Genomic DNA, 23,784 nt, shown 5'->3' on the forward strand with positions numbered 1-23,784 from the left:
GCACAGCAATCGGCAATCGGGTTATCTCATTACCCATCCTGGCCCCGAAATGGGACATAGGCTTGAATCTGCTCTTCCCCTCCAGCAAACGGAGGGAGCATCACCCATTTTACATATTAATGGAAAAATGACAGTGTTGTGTCCTCTCCCCCCTTAGCACGCTGCTGTTAATAATTCACATTTCATTAACATGTCTGTGTGGCCTTACGGTGTGGTGTTTATCTTCTATTGATGAAGAGATATTGGGAAGGCTTAGAGGAGCAGGAACTGGGGCAGGACGAGCTAAAACAGCTGCTTAGATCAGTCAGGCTGGGCTTGAAGCAAATGAGCTTTCAGAGCAGGGGACTTTTGGGCACTCTTCTGCATATTTACCATGCCACCCAGCACAAAGCAAAGGTGCTGGGGCCATAGCTCCTCATCAGCTTGCAAAGAAGCAGAAGAAGATCCTCTAGATAGGCCACCAGCGGAAGAAAACCTGATGATATCATCCCATTGAGCAAGCAGGTGGAGTAGGGTAGGAGGACTGCTGTGGACCATCAGACCACGGGCAACCCTCTGCTTGGCTGTAGCAACATGCCGCAGAGGGGAGGGAGCTGGGTAGATGGGGACACCAAAGCCCACCTGAGCAGCTATCATGGGCAAGTTCTGCTACCCCATGGCACAGCCTTGCTGGAGATCATGAGTGCCCCGCACTTGTAGGTCAAGCACTGAACTAGTCACAGCAGAAGTAATTTTTAAGGGGGTTAAATGAAATACACCCTTGGAGAAGTTGGCCATACAAGCCCTACAGCCAGCTTAAAAATTTTACATCAGGAAACTTGCCTCTTGAGCTTGGATTTCCACACACTGAAACATTAATCAACTTTTGAACCATGTACCATATGAAATATTAATCTCTTCTTCTTGTGAAAAACAAACCAGAAACCCCAGCTATCTTCAAAGCTGTCTTGTGGCATTCCATGCTCTGATCCTTTAGGAATTGCTGTGTCATTTCCACCTAAGTTTATTCTGTGATTGCTGGAGAGCAAGTGAGCTAAAAATCACTTACTTCTAGAGTGTCTTTGCTAGTGTGTCTAGGCTTTAGAGACAAATGTTTCTTAGCTGGGAATTTGCTGGCCAGACCTGGGCTGGTTATATTTCCATTAAGGAGGGAAAAGGGGTTTAATGTCATTTTCAAACCTAATTTCATGGCTAGCCAATTCATGCTGCGATCCAGTGGCAGGTGATTTCTTTATTAAAATGTTTGAAGATAAAGCAGCTTAGATCAGCCATCCTTGAAAGGGGAAAGTCCATCCTGCCAGTTCTTTAAATGCTGGTGGAAAACCCTTCCCCAGTGGGTATTGCTGCCTTTCAGGAAAGGCAAGAGCCATGAGACTTGCAGGGATCATCCTCCCTTTCACAAAGAAGGGTGAATATATCCTCAGCATGGATCCTCCTCTGAAAGTTATTAAACTATGTGTGCTAGAAAAAAAGCATAATAAATAACTGAAAAAAAAAAAAGAAAAAAAAAAAAAGAAAAAAGAATAGAAGTAAAAGAAGGAAAGAAAAAAAATAGATAGAAAATGTACCTTCCATTAGCAGACCTTAAGGCACTTTTAGAAACATTGAATGAAAGAAGTCTCTTCATTGCCCTATCTGGGGTAAACAAATCCATCCCGTCCTTCAGCTTGATCTTGCAGTAATGTCATAATCCCACCTTTATTACATCACTGTTGTCATGGAAATAACTGTGATTTCATAAAGTCTCTGTAATGACTTTACCACAAGATCCATTAGGATGGGAAGATGGATTGTGAAGGCTAGAAAAATGCTTTCTTTAAGCAAATGCATACTGGATAATTAGCAAATGCAGCAAAGGGAAAGATGGAAGTTTGATGGGAAAAAATAAATGGATCCATCTTTAACATGGGCTATTTATGAAATGTTTTCTTTGATTTGGTTTCATATGGTACAAAGGCACTATTATAATACTCCCAATCATGTCTAAAAGTCCCATACTTCAGGGCATAGTCAGCACATGTTGAACAAAAAGCTGGTCCCTGCCCTAGCTTCATCCTTTTTAAGTCCCTTAGACTTTTAAATAAAGGTTTGGGGCTTTCACCGCTGGCCCAAGAGCCTCCCACTTTACCTAGCCGTTTGCCTAGCCTAATGGAGGAGCAGGCTGGGTACACGCTGAGGATGGGGATCCTGGGGGTCATCCTAGCCAGGAAGTCTTATACCTGAGCACAAACCCAGCCCATCAGCTCACCTTGGAAACCCTGCCATCATCTCACAAAAAGTCTTTGAATTTGCCTGAACTAGGGAACCCCTCCACAGAGGCATTTGCTGCCGAGGTGTTGGGCATCTAAAGGAGGCAGATGATGAAAATAAACCCTGGGTGAGCAGGAGCTGTTGGGAGTCAAACTATAAAGTAGCCAAGAAACTGCTTTAGCTGGCATCTCGTGACAGGGTGTTGAAAGGTGGCCGAGTTAGCTCCTTAAAAGTATTTGGAGGTGCGATGTTAAACGCAGTTCTTAGCTGAAAGCCAGGCCCGCGGGTGCCACCTGCACTGCATCCTCAAAACGCAAACAAGTGGCTACCGCCTGTTTCCCTGCAAGGAGACACAGGCAGGTGATTAAAGGCTTGATGGAATATCAGAGCTACCTGAATGAGTCTTGCATCTCTCAGCACTCCAGGCATCGAAGTGACCTTGCACTAACAGTTAATGCATGAAGTAATTCTGACACTGGTTTCTTCCCCCTGAGAGCAGTCTGATGCTGATGGTTTATTCCCATGTCTTTCTGCTTCCCTTAGGAGCAGATGTCCTATTGACATATATTTATTTTTTATTTCCAGAGAAAAATATGGTATTTGTGATGACGGGGCACAGATTGCTCACTGAATATCCTGGCCCAGGCTATGCTGAAAAGACTGGAGAGTGCTGGCAGTAGATTTCTGCTCTGACTTGTGCAATCTCTTCTCTCCTACCCCAGTACCTTTGTGCCATGGCTGGCAGCACCACGCGCAGCTGGCTTCCCAGAGATGCTCACAGCTCAGAGAGCAAGGAGGACCAGGGCACTGGAGTTCAGAGAGGAGGTGTGAGAACATGATGTATGAGAAATGTGCAGGCACTGGACAGATATGCCCAGCTGAGGTCTGCTGGCTCAATGCTAAAACACCTTTCTGTGAGCAAGGGCTGCTTGTGCTGCCATTCCCTTCAGAGCTTTAGCATCTCTCCATTTTTTCTATGCCTGGCCCAGGAGTAGAGATGCAGAACAGCACTCCTGAGCTAATTGAAGGGGTCACATTCTAGCCAGCAGCATTTCCTCTATTCCCAAATTTGATGTAAATCTCTTCTTGGTCAAGAAAAATCTCTCTGCAATTCTCTAACTATATTTACATATTGAAATCCATGGATGGTTACTGGATTGGGCCATGATGGGACTTGTGGGGATGGCTCGTGAAGCCCCTGGCACTGCTGGCTGGAGAGGGTATGAGGCACTAGTTGACACTTGCATTCCCCAAATTCCCCTCTGAAGGGCTCCGAGTAGCAGGGTAGCTGGAGTCCAGTTCAGATACTTAAAGTAGTCTTGAACTGATGACTTGGCTTCTCTTCCTGGTGTGTGAAAAATATGTAAGGCTAAGGAAAAAAGACTGTGGTAGGACTCAGTACAGATACATGATGATCAGCGTATGTTATCTCATTAATTGGAGGGTCTTGCCTAACTTTAATTTGCCACCATCATTACTGACTGCTGTCAAATCCATGATGGAGGCGTAACGAGAATTGGTTTTGAGAGAAATAACTTTTTGTGATTAATTATTGCTGCTGGTCACGTGCGGTCTTAAACGATCTCCTGGGATGTTTGGCTGGAGCAGGAGGAGAAGGTATTAGCCACTTGGTCTGGCTGGGCTCCAGCTCTGACTGGGCTGATGGGCCAGACAAAATTCATACTGCGCCCATCAGCCACCCATCATGGTGTTCCTCACTTCATCCTGGCAGTGACAGAGCAGGGTAATGTGTGGTCTGAAACATCTGTTGCAGTTCATAAAACCAGTGAGCTATGGGGAGGGATTATTCTTTTTCTGCCAAACATGTAGTAAAGCCGGTGACCATCGCTGCTAACAGGGAGTGGAAGAACTTGGCACAGCCGAAACGGGAACCACCTTCCCCCTTCCCGTGTAAATACCTGAGACACCTATAAACTGCTCTTGGACACATCCCAAGTTGCCTTAAAATGCTTTGCTGGAAAGCAACAATATCTCAGTGCTGACTCACCATCAGCTCCACCGTCTGCAGACCGGGGATGGTGGCCACATCCTGGCATGCAAATCCCAGCCCTGCTTCCAGTCTTGTTCCTTCTGCAGGCTGCTGAGGTGATTTTGGGGATCACGGCTGTGGGGCCGTGGAGCTTTAGCACAGAGCATCTTGGCTTCTAAACACATTTGCCAGCTACAGTGGTCAAGAGAGCAGATTGGATGGGTTTTTTTCCAGGCTTTGGGTCTGAGTTTGGAAATAAGGTGCCATTGAAGAAAGTAACTTGTGTTTTAATTTTTGTCAGTTAAAAAAAAAATGGTTCAGGGTTTAAAAAAAAAATAAAAATACATCAACTGCAACCAGAAAGTGAACTATGCATTTTGAGTAAAATGAAGCATTTTTGTTGAGCTCCAAACCATTGTTTTTGGGGTGTGATTTTTCAGCTGGACTGGTGAACCAGGAGACCTATTGTTCACTCTGCTCTGCTAATGAGGTCCTGCGACCTGAAGACTAAGTACTATATTGACACGTCACTCCCTTCTTGTGTCTGATCCAAGCTCTGTGAAAGTCAGTGGAAAAAAATGCTTTTAATAGGAGTCGGACCAAGCCTCTAAAGTCATGTTTTGTTTGGACCTGGTTGAAGGACATGGGGATCCTTTAGGATGTGTTATGAATAGAGTCCTATTTTTATAAACAGTGCCACCTTTTTACTTCCCTGAAGTATATTCTTAGGCAGCTCTCAAATAACACAGATTTATTCAGATAGGCTGCTCAGGGCTGCAAGTTCTGCCTATTTATTACCGGGATGTTTTCATCTTTAAACATATGCTGCTGTTGATGAGGTCTGTAAGGAATGCTACTTCTGCAAATGTGGTGATGTCTTATAATAGCCAAGTAGCAGCAGGGCAAGACAGCCTATCTTCTTGGCTGCCCATGCCATTCAGAAGAAGAAATCCTTCCACCGTGAGAGGTGTCCCTGCACCATGAAGTGCTCCTGTCGCTTGTTTACATACTTGCTTATCTTATTGGCAGTAAGAGATAAGCCTTTAAGCAAATCACCAGAGATTTAAAGAGTTACTGCCTGCCAGGGCTGGGGTTGAAAAATGTTTTAAACCAACTTGTGGTCTTGAATTCACCCTGCTCTGCTCGCTTTGGAGCAGCTAATGACTTGTGGATGAATACCGTATCTATCACAGCAGATGAGTTGCAGACGTACCGCTATACACAGGGTATCTCCAAAGAGGGATCAGAACATGCCCGTGCCACTGTCCTAGTGCTGTATTTCTGTGAACACTGGTGGTTCTTCAATAATGCTCTCTTGACTAAGAACAGATAGGTATTGCTTATTCATGGCTCCATGGATGCAGCTGAGCTGTCGTCTGCTTTCTCCCCATGCTTAAACAGATGTGAGCCATGCAATTTGTCAAAACACCCTTCAAAAGAAGTAAAATATTCCTGGCGTGGGAAGCAATAAGGTGTCCAAGAATCACCATCTGTTTTTCTTAGGTACATAGTCATCTTCATACTCCTCAGTGCCTCCATGAAGGGCACCCTAGGTCACACAGAGTTCAGAAAAGAGTGCACATGGAGAAGGGAGAATGTGGATAATTTATTTTTTTTTCCCCATAGGAAGAAGTTAGGAAAGGTTCAGCTTGGTCTTTTTTCCAACACAAAGTATCTAGCTGCTGCCGTGATTTTTGCTATAAAAGCCTGTGTTCAGGGTAAAGGAAACAACGCACACCCCTGCAGCTCCCTGCTTTCTCCCCCTCCTCACCTGAACAGAAGAGATACCTGGCTCAGCGTTAACCCTCACCTGCTGAAGACGTACCTCTGCAAATGTACAGTCTTTCAGGATGATGGGGCTAATTTGCCATGATATTGTACCTCTGTTTGCTCTGTTCTTTGGTTTTCCAAGGAGTGTTTCTGCAGTGCTGCAGCCCTACATCTGCTCTGAGCAGATGCAATCAACCCCCTGTCTTGCCCCATACAGTGACTGCAAATGGAAGGAGCAGATCACGAACGTTTCAAGTGCAGATCCCAGCTTGTGCAGCAAATACGCCAGGCAGGGGGTCAGCCTCATGGATCTGAGCAGCCACTTCTGACCTAAACCTCAGGCCGGGCTGCGAAATCAGCTGAGACTTGTTCCTACAGCACTGCAGGCTTAAAAATCAAAGCTGAGCTCCAGGGGGAGCATAGGCTGCGTTTGGAGAGTCAAGAGGAGCTTGACTAGCTGGTAGGTCTGATTAGCCCGACACACCGCCGAGCCTCCCACCCTGCCATCGCCGGCGGGGAAGAGCATGGAATCCCTCCATGTCTTAACACACCACCCTCCTGCCACTTCAGCAGTGGGTCTAATCACCACCTCGGCACAGGCACAGTGCTCGAGAAGCACCTGCCTTGATTTACGCTGGGAGAAGGGTGAGGGGGAACCGATGGGCTTGATTTTTCTTCCACCCCTTGTCTGCAGAGGAACAGCTCTGAATCTGAAAAGCTCAAGAGCTTTCTCCATGTCTGGGCTGGGCTGCTCCCCGTTGGAGACATCGCAGCTGTTGGGAGGGCAATCCTTACCTTATTTCATTTTCTATTTTCATTTCACCACCATGTTCAGGACTGAGTGGTAACAGGCAGGCTCCCAAATAAGCCAGACTTCAGCAACAGCGTTGCTTTTCCACTGCAACGGAGAAGAGAAGGAAGTATTTCTAACATAGGTTTTTCCCATGTGTGGCTTGCGTGCCCCCATGGGAGCTGTAGGCTGTTTCTAGAGGTCTGGTGTGGGGGACTGAGCAAAGCCAGCCCATTGCCGACAGGTCTGAATTCACCCCATGGGGCTCACAGCCCCACTGGAAAATCCGTAAAGCTCCACAAATCAAGAGGTTGAAAAATCCCTGGCCTGGAGTGCTGTAAAAAGGCCTGGGGATGCACAGCCAGTGATTTGTGTGAAGGAGGATTTCTCTGAGAAATAAGGCTTCAGACAAACTTGCAGAAGTGGAAGTGCAGCTTAACAGCAGAGCCAGGTTCATTTGTCAAGCCCCTTTCTGCTTCTGTACTTAGGAGAGTAAAATAATAATTGGGAGCAAAGCTGAGGTTAATCTGTGCTGAGAACATGATATTCAGTAGCTTTATTAAAAGAATGGGTGTGTGGGGAAGCACAGGGCTTTTGGGGCTCATTTTATTTTTCAGCTTCATCTTTGATGCTCACTGGCATTGGAAAATAACCCTCTTCTTCACTGACCAAAGTGCTGTTTGAGGAAGAAATCTCAGCTGGAGAAGGCAGTGAAGTCGCTCCCTTTCAGACTGGCCTCCTAATTGTGAAAGTGCTGTTAGACAGCTTTGGAAATAAGCCTCCTAGGTGTGAAAGCCGCTTTCCTTTTGCGAGCTGAAAAGGCCAGTGTGGCATTTGCAAAGCCCTGGCGAGCATCGTTGGTGTGAAATTTCCCTCTGTCCCCTTTCTAAATCCAGCTCCCTGCCAAGCTGTCCCTGAGCATCTTGGGTTTCCTTCCCACTGCAAGCCACAAGAAACTGGCTTTTCTCTCTCGTTCGCTCTCATGGCCGGCTGCTTATTCTAGCACAGATCTCCACTGAACCTGACAGTGGCTTTGCACTGGTTTGGTCCATGTGATCAACCTTGCGTGATCCGGGATGCTTTGCTGGGTCACCGTTCACCCAAGAGGGGAATTAAATGCCAGTGTCTTCCAAGTCAGGTTATTTTATAGAAATGGGAGTTGAAGGGAGTGCATCATAAGAGTAAGGAAGGCTGGGGAGAGGGAAGAAATCCCCTTCCCCCGCTCTGGTAGCTAGACCCCATCCCTTGTAAGCCCAGCTTGCTGGGAGGTTGCACCGAGCTGAGGAAGGCCTTCTCAGGCACTAGGTAATGACTCGGGATGTCCCTGGGACCCCTCAAAGGAATTATAGGGCCATAACTCACAGCTGCTGCTATCCAAATCTCCATACATACAAGCATCTGTCAGGAATTTATTACTGATATATTTTTATACTAGCCTTTATAATAAGTAAAGAAAGACTCCGGCTGCCTCTAGTGACCTTTTAATCACCTAGGGATGCATCCAGCTAAAAGACCTACACCTGAGGTGACAAACACCCACCCAGCCGATTGGCTGGAGCTACTCTGCTTGATGTATTTATGTGAGCTGCATGGCTTGTTCTACAGCACCTCATCTCTCATAGAAAATAAAAACAGCTCTTCATCCTTTATGACTGTAAAGAAAGCCTTTCTGGAGCATAACTGGTGCAGCAATGTCTTTCCTGAGCCAGCTCAGGAAGCAAGCAGTTGTGGTTTGTTTAAAGTATCTCAGGTAGGTACTTGGGTACCGTGTTTGCCAGTTGGTGTGAGGGCAGAGCATGAAGGAAGGCAGGCTGCCTGCAATAATGGTGTTGTGGGGTGAGTTTTCCCTTCTGCACAACTAGGGAGAATCCTTTTGGTGTGCCGGTTAACCGTGCTACAGAAGGAACAGGGAGGGGTCATTCCATTTGGGAAGATCTATTCTATTTTAGCAGTGTTGTTTTCCAATGTGCTTAATGGCAAGGGTTAAATTTCTTTGCAGGCTTTCAGAGGAAACCCTTCAGGCCCCCAGAGTTGAAGCAGACCAAGTTATGATACTCTTAACAGATACCTAGACTGCAAGGGCTCGGATCTGTCTCCCTGGAAAATGCCCAGGATCAGTCAAAATGACAGCTGTAGCAGTTTGCTTTGGATAAGTAGCTCAAGAACCTCAAACCTTTGTCCTCATTCTTACAGCTCTCCTTACCAGGTTGCCTGGAAGTGTAAAGAACAGAAGTAGAAAGGAGATAAGCAAGAGCGTGGTGCTCTAGAAGCCAAGTATCTCAGCTTCTTCCAATTGTTGAGACTCTGTATGAACATGCAGAGAGATCAGAGCATAGGAGGTCCTGAGATGGTCTCATGCTTTTTGGAGGAAAAAAGAAAAAAAAAAAAAATCCACATTCACTGGAAAAATAAGCTTTCAGGGGTTTTGGTGCTCTCTTTCCAAATTCTCGCTTGCTGAAGGGAAACAAAGGCTTTGTGTTAGTGGGAGAGTTGAGCTTATCTTCTAGAAAAGATAGGGTGGTAGAAAAGGATAAATGGGCTGGAAATGGAACAAAAGGAGCAAGCTGCTGGGCAGTGGTGACCCCTGAGCACTCCTAGCATGGCTATATAGCTAGTCCATCAATACTTTGAAACTTATGGTTGCACACCCGAGGTGCAAAGCAGTGTGTAATAAAACTGTTTGGTTTGGTCCATAACAGAATCTTAAACACAGAAATTGAAACACAGCCTCTGGCTCGGAGTATGGAAATGGCAGACTGCTGGGAGGGGAGGTTTAGGGGAATAATGTTCTTTTCTTGTTGTATTTTTATTCTCTTTCCCAAGATTTCTGCTAATGAGCACAGCCTGGGGAGGAGATGGGTTGGATGGACCTTGGGTATGACACCGAGCAGCCGTATATCCTATGGTGTGCACACATGGTGACAGTATCACTAACAAGATGTGTAAGTCCCTCTAACACTTTGGTTCACAAAGTTGATCTTGCTTGACCATACCCTGGTGGGTTTTTTTTTTCACCGCAAACCCGATGGTTTCAGAGGGCCACACAAAGAGCACTGTCTGCAAGCTGGCAGCAGAGGAGGGTCCTCCACTGACCCTTTTCCTAGCATCTCTAGGAACTCCAGGCAGATTTCTTCCGTAAAGACTCCCCCTTGGTTTTGTTCCTCCATCAGACATGGCAACAGCTCCTGGGAGCTTCCTGCTCAGCTGAGCACCAGGTTAAATTCAGTTTTTCCTGGAAATGTCTCTTGATATATTTTACAGTTTAGTATTTGTCCTTTGTGAAGTGTCTTCCTTTCATACTAAATGTGCACCTATTATATGCATGGTTTATTTTCAAATTCCTAGAGGAGGCTGGAGGCTCAGTCTGTCTGTATCGTAGAGGTACGCATCTCTCCAGCACATCTCAAGCAAGGAAGCTCCCAACTGTAAATGACTTTCAACCTAGGACCTTGGGAACTGGGTTTCCCCCATTCCTTCTGGAGGATTTTGCTAGAGGCCATGCAGGCTTCTCCCAGCCACAGGCTACCAGCATTAGCAAGTTCAAGGCTAAAATATTTTGGAAGGGCAATGTGGTGGATTTTTTTCCCACTTGCTAGGGAAAGCATTTATATCTGTATTTGTAGAAGTGACCTCCTGCCGTCACTGTGGATTTAGGAATCTTATTCCACTATCAGTAACTTTTACCAAGTTGTAAGGGGCTGATTCCCTACGCTCCCTGCCGAAAGCTTGTCTTGTTAGACACATTTGTCATCAGCTCTGGGGTCTTGCTAAAAGAAAACAAACAAAAAAAAACCCAACTGGCCCCTACCCAGTAGATCCCAGACTTGTACTTTGCCAGTAGTAAGCTGGGATGGACTTAGGATTTTATTAAAAAGCTTCTCCAGTCCTCCTGAATTTCAGTGCAAGCCATATTCCCAGCCTCCCTCACCTCCTGCTGATACCACAACACTCAGCCAAGGGTTTTCATTTGATTTAGTCTGAAGACTGGGCATTTTGCAGGTAACTCAATGGGACATGTAAGTGGACGTGGGCAGCGTTGAGAGGCTGGTGGTCCTGCCTGGGGTCCTGTGCCTCTCGCAGCACCCACAGAGGGGTCTGCAGGACTGAGGCGTGCTTTTGCCACCGCAGCTCTCTGCGCACAGCAGGGGAGGGAGGCAGCACGTAGTCGTTCATCATTTTGATCAAGCCTCCTGCCGGGAGCAGTGCGAGTTTCAAACACTAAATTAAATGAACCAGGAATGTTGTTGTTTCAAAAACAACTGGCCACAGTGACCGGTGTTGACATGCATCCTAACAGCTGATGGGTCCCCAAGGAATAAAGAAGAGGGAAAGGGAAGATAGAGGAAGTATGAAAATACATCACTGGAAAGCAAATTTGATCTTGGAAGAGTATGAGCAAGAAGGGACCTTTACTCCTTTAATAAAACTTAAGTGCAAGGAGCTGTCTGCTGTGCAAGGATCCATTTCAAAACATCTCTCACAGAACAAGCTCTTCAGCTCACTTCACTGGAGAAATGCTTTTTGCTCTGGTGATGTCTGCATTGCCGAATTTGCTTCTTTGGGTACTGACAGCATCTGAAACCAGAAAAGGGGGAAAACAGGAGTTAGTTTGAAAACATCAGTCCCTGTTTCCATGTTCCCAATTCTCTCTTGACAAGAATCTGACTACGCAGAATGGATAAACTCCTCTTCTCTTGTGATAACTGGGAAGCCCAGAGAGAGTTCCCAGGAGAAAAAAACAAAAAACAGGTAAGGTACGAGATTGTGGTGGGAAGCTCTTCTCGCCCCAAGCTGCTACATAGTGGAGATCAGGGCATTGGTTTGGCATCCAGGTGGCCTGGCCAACAGCATCCCCAGCACAAACCAGTCCCAACCACTATGGCCTTGCAGGAAAGTGCAGGGTAGGTTGCTTTCCCTCACCACTCGTTTGGGGCCTGGAAGGTAAGTCTCAGATTTGAATGACTAGACTGTGGGCAGCCAGTGCAGAAAATCAATTAAAATACCAAGCAGCTTAGAAACAGGAGCTTTAATTACTCTACAGACAGGTCTTTAGAGGGGAAAGAAGCCATCACCCCTGAGTAAGACCTCCTCTACCCTTGTGCTTTTTAGCCCAGGAGTTCTGGGACAGCTCTTCAACATGTTTTCTGCACGTCAAGAATAGGTAGCTGGATCTCCTTTGTGCTGAGCAAGGCATGGGCACAGGGCCTGCATCTTGTTTTGTAGGTTGTGAGCTTTGTCACCTCAGGACATGGGCTGTGCAGGTTGTAGGGGCTCTGATGATGGCCAGGCTTTAGCAGCTGGTTTGCAGCGAGGGATAAAACTGCCTGGCAGGCAGCATGGCAGGGTGGCCGATCTCTGTGACTGAGGCTTAGGCTTTTCATCCAGAGTAAAGGCAGCTCTCCGCAGGACCTGGGGCTCAGCAAGCACTTTGTTTATCAGTGGATTGGGTTTGCAAGCCTGGGAGGCAAAAGATGCCCTTGTGCACACAGATTTGCTGACAAAGTGATGGGTATTGCGAGGGGTGGGGGGGAAGTCATACTTTTCTCAGGGAACACCAGGCTGTAGAGCCTGTTTATCCTGTCTGCCTGTTTATTTGCTTTCTGCTGACTTACTGTAATGTATCCAGCATGGGCCTTCAGCAATCGCAGGAACCACAGGGATTTCGGTGGGTCTTTAGTGGCAGCAATGGGCCCGCGGTGGCCCATCTACTCCTCCCTCTTCAAAGGAGGCCAACACCATTTGCTGTGCTGTTGCACAACCAAACCAGCATGTTAATAATACCCCGAGCGTGGAAAGTTTAGAACAAAACAAAGCATTGATGAAACTCTTGCAGACTTTCCAGATGCCCGTCCACATCAATGTCCTGCTGGGAAGTACACAGAGTGAAGTAAGGCTCAGTGGGAGCCAGCCAGGGAACGATCTGCACTTCTCTCTTTTTTTCCCAGCCTGGTGGAAGAGTCTCGGGACACGAGGTTCCTCTGCAGGACGTGCTGCTTGCTGCCAAGAGAATGAGGGAGCCTGGTTTTATTTTTACGTAACTTCGGTGGCGGGTGTGGAGGTGGGGGGAAGACAAGACTCGCTTTATGCTCCACATCAAAAGTTTGGATGCACAAACTTTCAGCTCTTCTTTCTGGCTGCCTGCAAGAAGCAATTCCGAGTCTTCCTGGGATTTGCTACCCAACTGTCATTCCCCCACCCCAAAAGGAGGCAGGAGGATTTGAAATGTAAACTCCTCATCTAGAGGAAAATAACAATAAAGGAATCTGCCTGGAAAAAGCAGAGGAGACCTCTGCCTGCCTGCAGGGAGGGAGAGATTTAAAAAATATTCCCTGTTGACGGAGAGATGAATTATTGCAATTCCTGAGCAGCCTGGATGGGGCAGAAATAAAAGCCTGCGCTGTGCAATGGGGGTTATTGGGGGTCTGACAAAAGGGGCTCACACCATTGACAACTGCTTTTTGGTGGGGCTGTGCTCCTGGCCTGGTTTGCAGCAATGCTGCTCTCGGGTCTTGGGTAGCTCAGTGTGTTTGCACCACAGTCCATGCCGTCTTGGTAGGTGTTTTTTAGCGAATGATGGAGCCAAGACGGGGGAGCTGGAAGGGACACATGCTGTTGTCTGCTGAGTGCTGTGCTGCCAGCTTTTGCTGTTCTTGAGAGAGTCTTGCAGCATCTGGTGTTGTTTCCTGCTATTAGCTGCGTGGCTATGTGATGTTCTGTGCTTTCACTTTTCCTTTCGAAAGAAAGTTTCCAGGCTTGAGGCTGCCAAAAACATCTTGAAAGCTAAAAGCTGAGCTCACCCAGGGGCTTAGGAACAGGAAGGAAGAGCAGTGAGAATCAGTTGCTGCAAATTTCTGCTTTCTGGAGAGGGGGAAAGGACTGAATGCTCCTTCTGGATCACTGGGGTAGAGCTAATGCTGCCTTGGGATAAGGGGGACAGGACAGGATCCCCTCCCGAGTGTCTTCCATGTCTGCATCGGGGACCTGGTGTGTGCAATATCCTGAGTGACCCCATGCTCCTGACTGATGTCTTCAGCTTTCTTGCTGTTCAGACTTTTGGAGGGTGTTGCTTGGGCATGGAGCGGCTGTGTGCCATGGCCTTGTCCCTTACGCAGGGTCAAGCTGCTTTGGGCTGCTCCCAGAGCTGCAGGGACTGGCTGTCCATCGCTGCTCCCACGCAGTGCCCGGGACACGCAACCCCATCCGAGTGCGGCTGTGCTGCGTAAACACCAGCTAATGAAGCTTCCCCTATGCTGAAGCCAAGAGATGACATTGCAGAAACGGTCTAGGTCAAAATAAATTGCTTTCTGGCATTCTGAGATTATCTAAACCCTTCCTTTTCCCAGGATGAAAGGGAACAAAGGCTCTTGCCTGCTCAGGAAAAAGCCTGGAATACCATTTATGTGAGCCACGAGAGCTTATTAGGGGTGAGGGTAAACAAAGAGATTTGGGGTTAATTTACTCAGGAGGAGGAGGAGGGAAGAACAAGATGCTGTTTTTTTAAAGCCTGCCACTTCTTCTGTCAATAACAGCAGGTTGCTGGTTTGGGTTGTCACAGGCAGCAGTGTCTTTTCAGCGTATTGACTGGCAGCCCTTGGTGGTTTCTCTAATGGCACATTGATTTTACATGGACTCTCTTCCAGCTCAGCAGCTGCCCAGTTGATTAAAGCGGTGGCAGTGCTACTGTGTCACTTCTGATGGGGCAAAGGGGGCTGTGAGTCAGCCCTGGCTGCCAGGGGAGGCTTTTTTTGCTGCATGGGGAGCCCTGTGGCCGCCTTCTACTCAAAGGCTGTGGTGGTGCTGTATTCCCCTGCTCACCCTCCCATCACATCTTCCTCCGCTCCCGCCGTCTGTTCGGCAGCAGATGCCTGCACACCTTTGGAGGCAGAGGATGCTGAGTTTGTTCAGAGCTGGCAGGCTCAGAGTCCGATGGCAAATCCCTGTCTTGGGTGAATGAAGCTGTTGGTACCTCTGATGGTGGGATCGGTCTTGGCTCCTGGTGCTGACTCCATCCTCAGCACACAGCACTCCTCTCCTGAGGCAGCAGGTGCTTGCTGAGGAACAAAACAATACAGAAGAAGCAACTAATAAACCTATGTGTGGATTAAAAAAAATTTTGACGATATATTTCTTTGCTTAGTAAGTGGGTTTAGTGATCACACGTTGAAGTCCTTTTGCTATGGGAATGTCTCCTCTGGGTTAGGTGTGCATGGCGAAGAAAAGTCTTTTCCAGAGAAGCATGCTGAGCATTCATAGCTGGGGATTTTATCTCAAGTTTCATAAGATCCTCATTCTTTTCATGCCTCTGGCTGCTGGAGCCAGCTGACTGAGAAGCTTCTCAGTCACCTAGTCATAGTAGAAGCCTTCCTTTTCAAAAGGCATGTAGTTCCACTTTAATGCCGTCCATGGAGAGCCATGGTGTGGAGGGAGAATTCGTGCTCCGAGCTTCCAAGCTATGGACTAAATAAAATTATCCCTTCCCCCCTGCCACCAACTCACTTCAGTGAGTGCTTTTCTCCTGCTTGGGAAATAAAGGAGATAGGTCTGTAGCTTAAAGATAAATGTTTAGGTTTCTTAGCAAAAGTAGTTCCTGCTGGGGTCCTAGAAAGAGCAACTTGGAGGGTGTTTGTATCTGTTGGAGTGGGGCAGATCTGACTGTTCCCCTGGAAAGAAACCTCGGACTTTCAAAGGAAAGTATAATTCTCATCTAGTGCAAAACTGCGAGCACTTTGATTTATCCATGGAAATATTTTAGCAAAGAAAAATGTAAAAATATTAATTTTCTCCCCACCCCAGTGTCTTCCAGCTGCCCGTGGGACTCCTTGGATGGAAAGGCCATGCTTCCTACCTTACGGGGCAGACCTGTGAATACCAGCACACCCTGGTTTAAGAGCAAATGCCTGCATCTTCACCCTCTTCTGTGGCAGAGCTGTATCCTGCAAGGCAGGAGCATTATGGACCAGGCATCTGGGTTGCCTGGTCCTTTGCCAGGTGAGTTGGCAGGAAACTGCACATCACTTCTTTAAATCCTCCATGGGGTTTGATGGATGTTTGCTGCTCAAAATGTTTTGGTTCAGTTTGTCAGGTTTTGATGAGCAGCCACTTGGGCAGGAGGTTCCCGCTTTCCACTAGGGAATTCCCAAGGCTGGCAGAAGCTGTAGGGGATATTTGGGAATAATCTCTTGAGTTTTCTATTCCTGAACTTTGTATTTGGAGAAAATACCTCCATGTGGGCTGAATCTTAAAAGGACCATCACTTGCTTATCATCCCCTAATGGTAAAACTTAGTTCTCCCCACCCCCGCCACCTCAGGCAGACAAAGCCGTATTATAAAAGCAACCTTTACTTTTTGTCTGTCAGTGCATGAAAACCAAAACCTGCTGGGGGACTGAAGCTGAAAGTCACCTCTTTGGGTAGATTGAGAGCTTCCAGAGAGAATCCCAGTTCTCATCCAACACTAATAGAGAGAAAATTTCCCTAGAAAATACTGGCATGGGCCAGGGAGTATTAAACTGGAACTTTACGCCAATTAATAGCCATATAATTACAACCCGTCCCCTCCTACTTGCTGCTGACTTCCCCATGTAATTTTCTTTTAATTTTTGCTTAATAGGCACGCATAAAAGATAAGTTACTTGGGGCACTGCTTGCATTTTATGTGTAGTAGACTCAACAGTAAGGAAGACTTAGACATGCTGCATCCGTCCTGGGCCAGCCCAAGCTACAGTAGAATGACACAGCCTGCCAGAGCAAGGAGCGTGCTGGAGGGATGAATGCTCTTCTCAGCTCTTCAAGAGATGGAGAACCTTAAGGGAAGTGGAGGAAAAAAAAATGCCAAGGCTGGACAGGAAAAGCAAAGTGGTGAGTAGAGCACGGCTTTCCCCCTCTCTTTCACCAGTCCTTTACTCCGCTCTGGTTTGGGTCTGCTGTAGCACCCAGCGCCCTCCATTCTCACTCATTTTCCTATGTCAAAATGCAAAAATGGCATCTCCTCCATCACCCAGAAGGCTCCCCTTCTCCCTTGCAGAGGGGAGAGTCTGTCCATGCCAGCCCTGATGTAAAAGGCAGAGAAACTTCTGCAGCCGTGCTCTGCTATACTAATTCCAAGGAGGGAGGGGAAAAAAGTCTGAATTGGAGACTTCCATGAGCATTAAATTAAAACAGGGCGCAGGGTCTGTTTTGGATCCCAGGCACGAGCATTGTATCAGCTCTCCACTCTGCTTGCTGTCTGATAACAGTGGTACCCACTGGCAAGGCTCAGCCTGTGGTATGGTATGCAAAAAAGAGGGAAAGAAATAAAAAGCAGAAGCCTCATGTAACCTGGCAAATATAAATTCGGGTCATTTGGCCTCTCTCATTACTCCTTTTCCCTGACTTCCAGGCAACTAATTCTGCAGAAGGAAAACCCTAACTGTCTGACTGAGTCATGGTACTCTGGAAATGGTGGGTGGTGGGAGCTGGGAGGCCACTTGGGCTGTGTGCTTAGCAAGCTCACCGTGTATTTCCTTCCTGGATCCTTGACCCAGAAGAGGTGACAATGTCCAACTGGAGACCCAGAGAAAGTCTGTGGGGTGCACAGGGGAGTGAGGGAAGGTGAGAGCCCCTTTTGGGTACATCACTTGAGGATGGGTGGAAATGGGGCTGTGCAGATGGTGTCCCCCTTTTAACTCTCCCTGCACAGCGCAGGGAGGTTTCTCATGTGCTCAGCCCCTTGAAGATGCAGGTGCCAAGCCCTACATCAGCCATAACACGCAGGTCTGGTGCAGCCCCTTTTCCTGCCTCCTGTTGCAGCAGGGTTTGATGCCTTACAGGGTTTGCACACAAACCACCTGAAGACGCTGCTTCTGGGCTGTGGCATCCTTTGCCGGGCCTCTCCTTGATGCACTTGTGAGGTAATTAGATAACTGCCACCAACAAATATGTGCATTTAATAAGTATGCTAATTGGTATTGACCAACATGTGGCAGGCACTTTGTCACGTGCTAATTAGGAGTGCCTAAGAACTGCTTGAGATATGAGAGGCCGGTGATTAGACCTCAGGGTGGGGAGCTGAGGAGGTATTGGCTGCTAACCTGGCTGTGCCAGCACCTCGTGTCTGACAGGACCCTGCAGCCCTGGCAGAGAAGGGAGGCAGGGGTGGGATGAGTGCAGGGGTGTGCAAGGTCCTTCTTCTCAATCCCATAAGCATGCAGGGGCTTGCCTGTGATGGATTAATTTGATCGATATCAACCATGCATGGTGGTGTTATGTATGCCCCTGCGAATGTAGGGGGTGGGATGAAACAGTTGGATTAAAGGGACCTGCTTTTGCCTGGGTATGTAAGGCAAGGCTAGGACAGACCAAACAGGACCATGTCTGTGGAGGAATGAGTCCTTCAAGTTCAGCCTGCACATGGTGGCAGAATTTTGCTGAGCATAGAAGAGGGGAATAAATGGTCAGCCGTGGCTTCTGCCTTTTCCCAAAGATGCTCTGTGCCGGCCCATGCTCCCACTGCAATCCAGTTTCACCCAGTGTATTCAAAAAGTGAGTGTGAGCTTTCCTTTCCCTTTGTTAAACAGGTTTATTCCTTCAGCAAACATGCACTACAAAAAGCTCTCCTTTCCCATTTTTTTACTTCTATCATGTTCCTAGGAAAACTTAGCTAACCAGCTCTCTTCCCCAGGTGTAAATTATAGATGGCACATGCTGCTGAATAACCAGGCAGAGCAGCCAAAAAGCCCCTTTCCTACCCATAGCAGCGGGCACTGACTGGATGCTGTGCGGTCACTAACACCAGCAGTCTCCCTCCAACCCATTGGCACTGCCAGCTAAAATTTCAGCCCAAACTAATAGCATGGTAGAGTGATTTCTCCACCCAAAACTACAGGTGTGTATCTCAGCTAGCTGCCTTCCATGTGAGCAGTGTGGGGAGGAGGCCCTGAGATGCTCAGAGGTGCTGATGTTGCCCAGCTCTACTGTGTGGCCAGAGCTGCTTCCTGGGGTCCCTCATGGCTCTGCTGTCACCCACCTTTGCAGGTGTTTGGCTGTGGGGTGTCCATCACTCCAACATGAGTCCCACTCCCACACCAGCTGCTTCCCACTGCATGTCTGCAGCAGCCTCCCCAGAGCGTCTCAGATACTCTCATTCGCCTGGATTGGTTTATTTATTGCTACCATTAATTAATTTTGTTTGGGTAGGAAGGACAAGTCCCCTGAGACTGTCTGCGTGCTGGAGACCATTACTGCATTGGTGTCTGAAAGCTTCAGCACACAAAAACTTGCTGCTGTCAGCCTGGCACAATTAATCAACCAGTACCATTCAGAAGCTGCAGTCCAGTGTGCCTCTATTGTATAATGAGGTTGGCCCTGGGACATCTTTACTTGAAGCCTCAGTTAGGGTAAAAGGAGCTTTGCTCGGAAGCATGGTTACTGCTAGGACCCCAAAGCTGCACCAAATACACCATCTTTTTCTAAGAAGGGGCCCAGGTATTGAAAAGCTACCCATCTCTCCAGGTGGTGCTCATGGGCTCCACCTCGCTTCTGATGGAGAACCCCAAGGATCACACATCTGCTGTGTGATGGGTCTTGGGGCTTTAAGCTTAGCTGAAAAGCCGAAACAGAAGCTCATGATGGTCCCTCTTGACTTGGCCCAATTCAGCCCCTGCATCTTCTTTGTAAGAGCAGAAGAGAACAACCCTTGCTTTCTCCAGTCTGTGCCACTGTCTCTGCAAATGTAGCTGGTCCTGGAACACAAAAGCAAGTGAGAAGGAGCAGGTGCTGGTTGGTGTTATATGCTATGAGGAGCACATTTCTCAGTACTACAGTGACCTAATCTCACTCTTATTGATTTTGAGCTATATATATATATGTGTACCACACACACACAGAGGGAAAGACACACACTGCTGAAAATACAAAACCCTGAACTCCTGGAAGGGCAAAAATTGTTTCCTCAGGGTTTGTTTTCAAACCCAAAGAAACAAAGGAGCAGGCAGAAGGGCCTGATCCAGCTCCTGGTTGGGTCTATGAAGTGGGTCCCTGTTCGCCCTGGCAGTGCTGCAGGAGCATAGTCCGTGCTGTATTTAAGTAGGTGCTCCTTCCTAATCCCAGGGCTGGAGGTATCCAGCTGCCCAAGAGCACAGCTTTCTGTTATTACTCCTTCCCTCCCTGGAATGTGGAAAGAGAAAAGCCCCAGCAAATTAGGCAGAACATTTATCTGACAGGCCAGTGCTTTCCTAGATAAAGGAACAAACAAGAGTTTGTCTCGTGGTCAGGGTGACACTTTGCCACAAAAGAAGAGCAGGGAGAAGTTAATTAAACTCTAAAGAAGCCATTTATTAGAAAAGGAAAGTAAGACATGGCTTTTCTTCAATACTGGAGAAAGGTTCATTATAGAGGGAAACCATTCTTTAGCAGTTAATAAACTATCTTCTACCACCTGTCTTTGAGGAATGGCTAATGGAGTGTCCATGGCTCATTTTAATGTGCAGTTTTGCAAGGTGTCCATGGCCCATTGGCTAAAATAGTTTAGAAAACAGCTGTCTCTGAAAACTAGGGAAGTGGAGAGCTTGGCAGGTCTGTAACTGAAGCACAAGCTTTGGTGCATCATTTTCCGTTTGCCCTGCTTACACAACTGCCGTGCAGTCCCTGCCATGCTCTGTTTCTGCTGGGACACGCTGGTGGTGACATGCTCTGTCACTGGGTAGGAGGGACCCTTCTCTGTCCGTACTTACAGCAAGAGCCTGGAGTCACATGCAGATCAGGAGCCCTCGTCAAGCAGGCTGGGTACCGGCTGGAACACATCTGGAATACTTATTCCAGATGTGCTGGCAGGGACAGCCTTTTCCTGCTGAGGGCTGACACTTTAAAGAATTCTTTGCCACTGGATATACTTTAAAAACAAAAACCCCAACCGAGCATGGTTTTTGATGACATGGAGCCAGACATTCAAACAGTAACTACCAAGCCCCAGCACCTCCATGCTGAGCAACCATTTAAATCCTGAGTCCCTGCTCCCAGCTGCGTTCAATTTACCCTCATAAGTCTCTCCCTTTGGGGTAGGAAAGGAAACCCCTCCTGTTTTCCTCAGGGTCTGAAAGCACCCGCTTTCACAGAGGTGGTGGCAAATACCACAGTTACAACTCCAGAGAAGAATTTACAAGCAATGGACAAACTAACTTACTTTAGAGAGGATTTTTTTCATTTCAGGTTATGTTAGCCATGCTAAAATTCTACAACCTTATTATCTGTAAAGCCAGTGTGCATGGTGGTAGGAGTGACTTTCACATCTGCACCCTTGTGGAGGATGCTGCCTTGAGAAGACACTTATGCACTTGCTGATGATACAGCATAGACATGCACTTCCTTTGCATCAATCTGGGTGCATCTCCCTGAATCTAGGGAGTCCAAGTCGGTCTGGGGAAAAAAAAAAAAAAAAGAAATAACGTTTGCTGGCAATACTGAGTTAATACCAAAAAGATTAAAATACAGCCAGCCTCCAAGAATGGGAAAAGGACCTTATGATACTTAGTGAGCAGATAATAAAACGGCAGATGAAATTCAAGGCTGCTAAATGAAAAACAGTGCACAGGGGAAAAATCATTCTAACTTTACACATACAGTGATGGGTTCTGAACTGGCTATTACTGCTCAGGAAGGAGATCTGAGAGTTATGCTAGAAATATCTATCAAAATGACGCTTCTGCTCCATCATAGTCCAAAAAACAAATATAATGATAGGAATTACAGGGAGGTAAGAGAGAGTAAAATGGGGAATGTTACCATGCTGTTTAATGAATGTCTGGTATGTCCCACCTTGAATAATTTGTGAGTAGCTCTAGTTTTCCCATCACAAAAAATGGATAGGAAGAAGCCTAGAAAATTATCCACTGAAGGCAAGGATTGATAAAAGCAGGGCAAGATATGAAAGCGGTTGTATCATAGAGCTGAAGAATTAATCAGCAATGATTGCTCAGTTCAAGAAACACTTGGTTTCAGGAGTATCATAGAATTATAGAATGGTTTGGGTTGGAAGGGACCTTAAAGGTCATCTAGTTCCATGGGCAGGGACGCCTTTCACTAGATCTGGGTGCTCAAAGCCCCATCCAGCCTGGCCTTGAACACTTTCAGGGATGGGGCATCCACAGCTTCTCTGGGCAACCTGTGCCAGTGCCTCACCACCCTCACAGTAAAGAATTTCTTCCTAATAACTCATCTGAATCTACCCTCTTTCAGTTTAAAACCATTACCACTTGTCCTATTGCTTCAGGCCCTACTAAAAAGTCTGTCCCCATCTTTCTTATAAGCCCCCTTTAAATACTGAAAGGTTGCTGTAAGGTGTCCCTGGCATCTTCTCTTCTCCAGGTTTGAACAACCCAAACTCCTCCAGCCCCCTGATCATCTTCACAGCCTCCTCTGGACTCGCTCCTACGGGTCTGTGTCCTCCTTGCGCTGGGGGCCCGGAGCTGGGCTCGGTACCCCAGGTGGGGTCTCACCAGAGCGGAGCAGAGGGGGAGAATCGCCTCCATGGACCTGCTGGCCACGCTGCTTTTGATGCAGCCCAGGATGTGGTTGGCTTTCTGGGCTGAAAGGGCACATTGCTGGGTCTTGCTGAGCTTCTGGTCAACCAACATCCCCAAGTCCTTCTCCTCAGGGCTGCTCTTAATCCATTCTCGACCCAGCCTGTATTTGTGCTTGGGATTGCCCCGACCCAGGTACAGGACCTTGTACTTGGCCTCATAGAACTTCACAAGGCTGACAAAGGCCCACCTCTGAAGCTTGTCAGGGTCCCTCTGGATGGCATCCCTTCCCTTCTAGACACAGAGAACATCTAGAGAAGTTCCAAGAGGCTATGGGAATTATAGGTGCTGAAAGCTTACCTAGACTCAGAAAGTGGTTAGATATTTTCACAGGAAAAAAAAATGATGCTGTGTGTGATGAAAGGGTTGTTTCTCCCCATCCTGTTGCAGAGCAGCTGCATGGTTTGACAAACAGAAGGAGCTTCGCCGGCAGCTCTACTAGGATCTGCCCTGTGCCACCAGCAAGAACCGATGGTCCCATCCAGCTGATGGCTTCAGCTTTCTGCTTTTTCCACCTCCATCCAGACCTGCTGAGCTCACTTGGGAGGCTTCTGAGCAGACTGGCGTGCGTCCAGACGCTGTCTCTGACATAGCTTTATTTGGCCAAGCACAGAATTCAGTTCAGTTATTATTTTCATGGTGAGTGTTTAAAGCGCATGCTGAAGGCATTTGTCACGTTCCCTCTGTCGTAAATACATTGGGAGCAACCCTGCATACTGCCTGGCTACCCACCCTCTCCCCATGGGGTATGTGGGATCTGGGTCTCCTTCCCTGCCGCAGAGCTGGGGCAAGTAGAGCCTGGGCAGGCTTTTGCAGACACAGTAGTCCTCAGACCTGGGAGGTGATGCTTCATTCCTCGGTGGAGTCCAGTTGCCGGAAATAATCTGCCTGATGGTCCACTTTATAGCTGGGCAGACAGGCTGAAATTCACGGCCACCACTTACCAAAGAATAATGAAACATTTCCTGAGACGGTAATAAATATCTCCTGCCATGACAACACTTACCAGTGCCTCTTCGATCCAGGAAAATGTTTTAAAACTCAGCAAAGTGGGATTTTTTTTACGCCTCTATTTGCTGGTTGCAGTTGTCCTGGCTGCTGCTCCTAGGCGGGGGCGGGGGGGGGGGGGGGGGGGGGGGGGGGGCGGGGAGCGGTGTGATGTGGTTCGTGGCTCCCTGGGGAGCTCCAGCTCTGGTCCAAAAGTGGGTTCTGGGGGGTAAGTTCCTTTCTGAGCTGGCCTTATGGACCAAATAGCTGTACACCATCCTCATCCTCCTCCTCCCATCTGTGGCCTTCATCAAATGCCCCTTAAGCTGATTAAAACAACGTGAGTGAATAGCTTATCGGTTACAAGGGATCAATAACCCCTGGCTTGTGTTCCGCAGTCTAGGAAAACCTGAATACGATGGGGTGGGGAGGATCCAAATAGT

General features: G+C 47.6%; 1 long non-coding RNA gene across 1 annotated transcript in view; it reads left to right on the top strand.

Moving 5' to 3' along the window:
* The window catches only part of LOC121094027, a 165,854-nt gene extending 142,517 nt beyond the window's left edge, over positions 1-23,337 (top strand). Inside the window, exons 21-23 of the long non-coding RNA XR_005829715.1 lie at positions 15,594-15,788; positions 16,411-16,658; positions 22,745-23,337. This is a non-coding gene — a long non-coding RNA (uncharacterized LOC121094027). The remainder of the gene's footprint in view (positions 1-15,593; positions 15,789-16,410; positions 16,659-22,744) is intronic.
* Positions 23,338-23,784: the final 447 nt, after the last annotated feature.

The sequence above is a fragment of the Falco naumanni genome, chromosome 9 (assembly GCF_017639655.2).
Source record: "Falco naumanni isolate bFalNau1 chromosome 9, bFalNau1.pat, whole genome shotgun sequence".
Classification (NCBI taxonomy): domain Eukaryota; kingdom Metazoa; phylum Chordata; class Aves; order Falconiformes; family Falconidae; genus Falco; species Falco naumanni.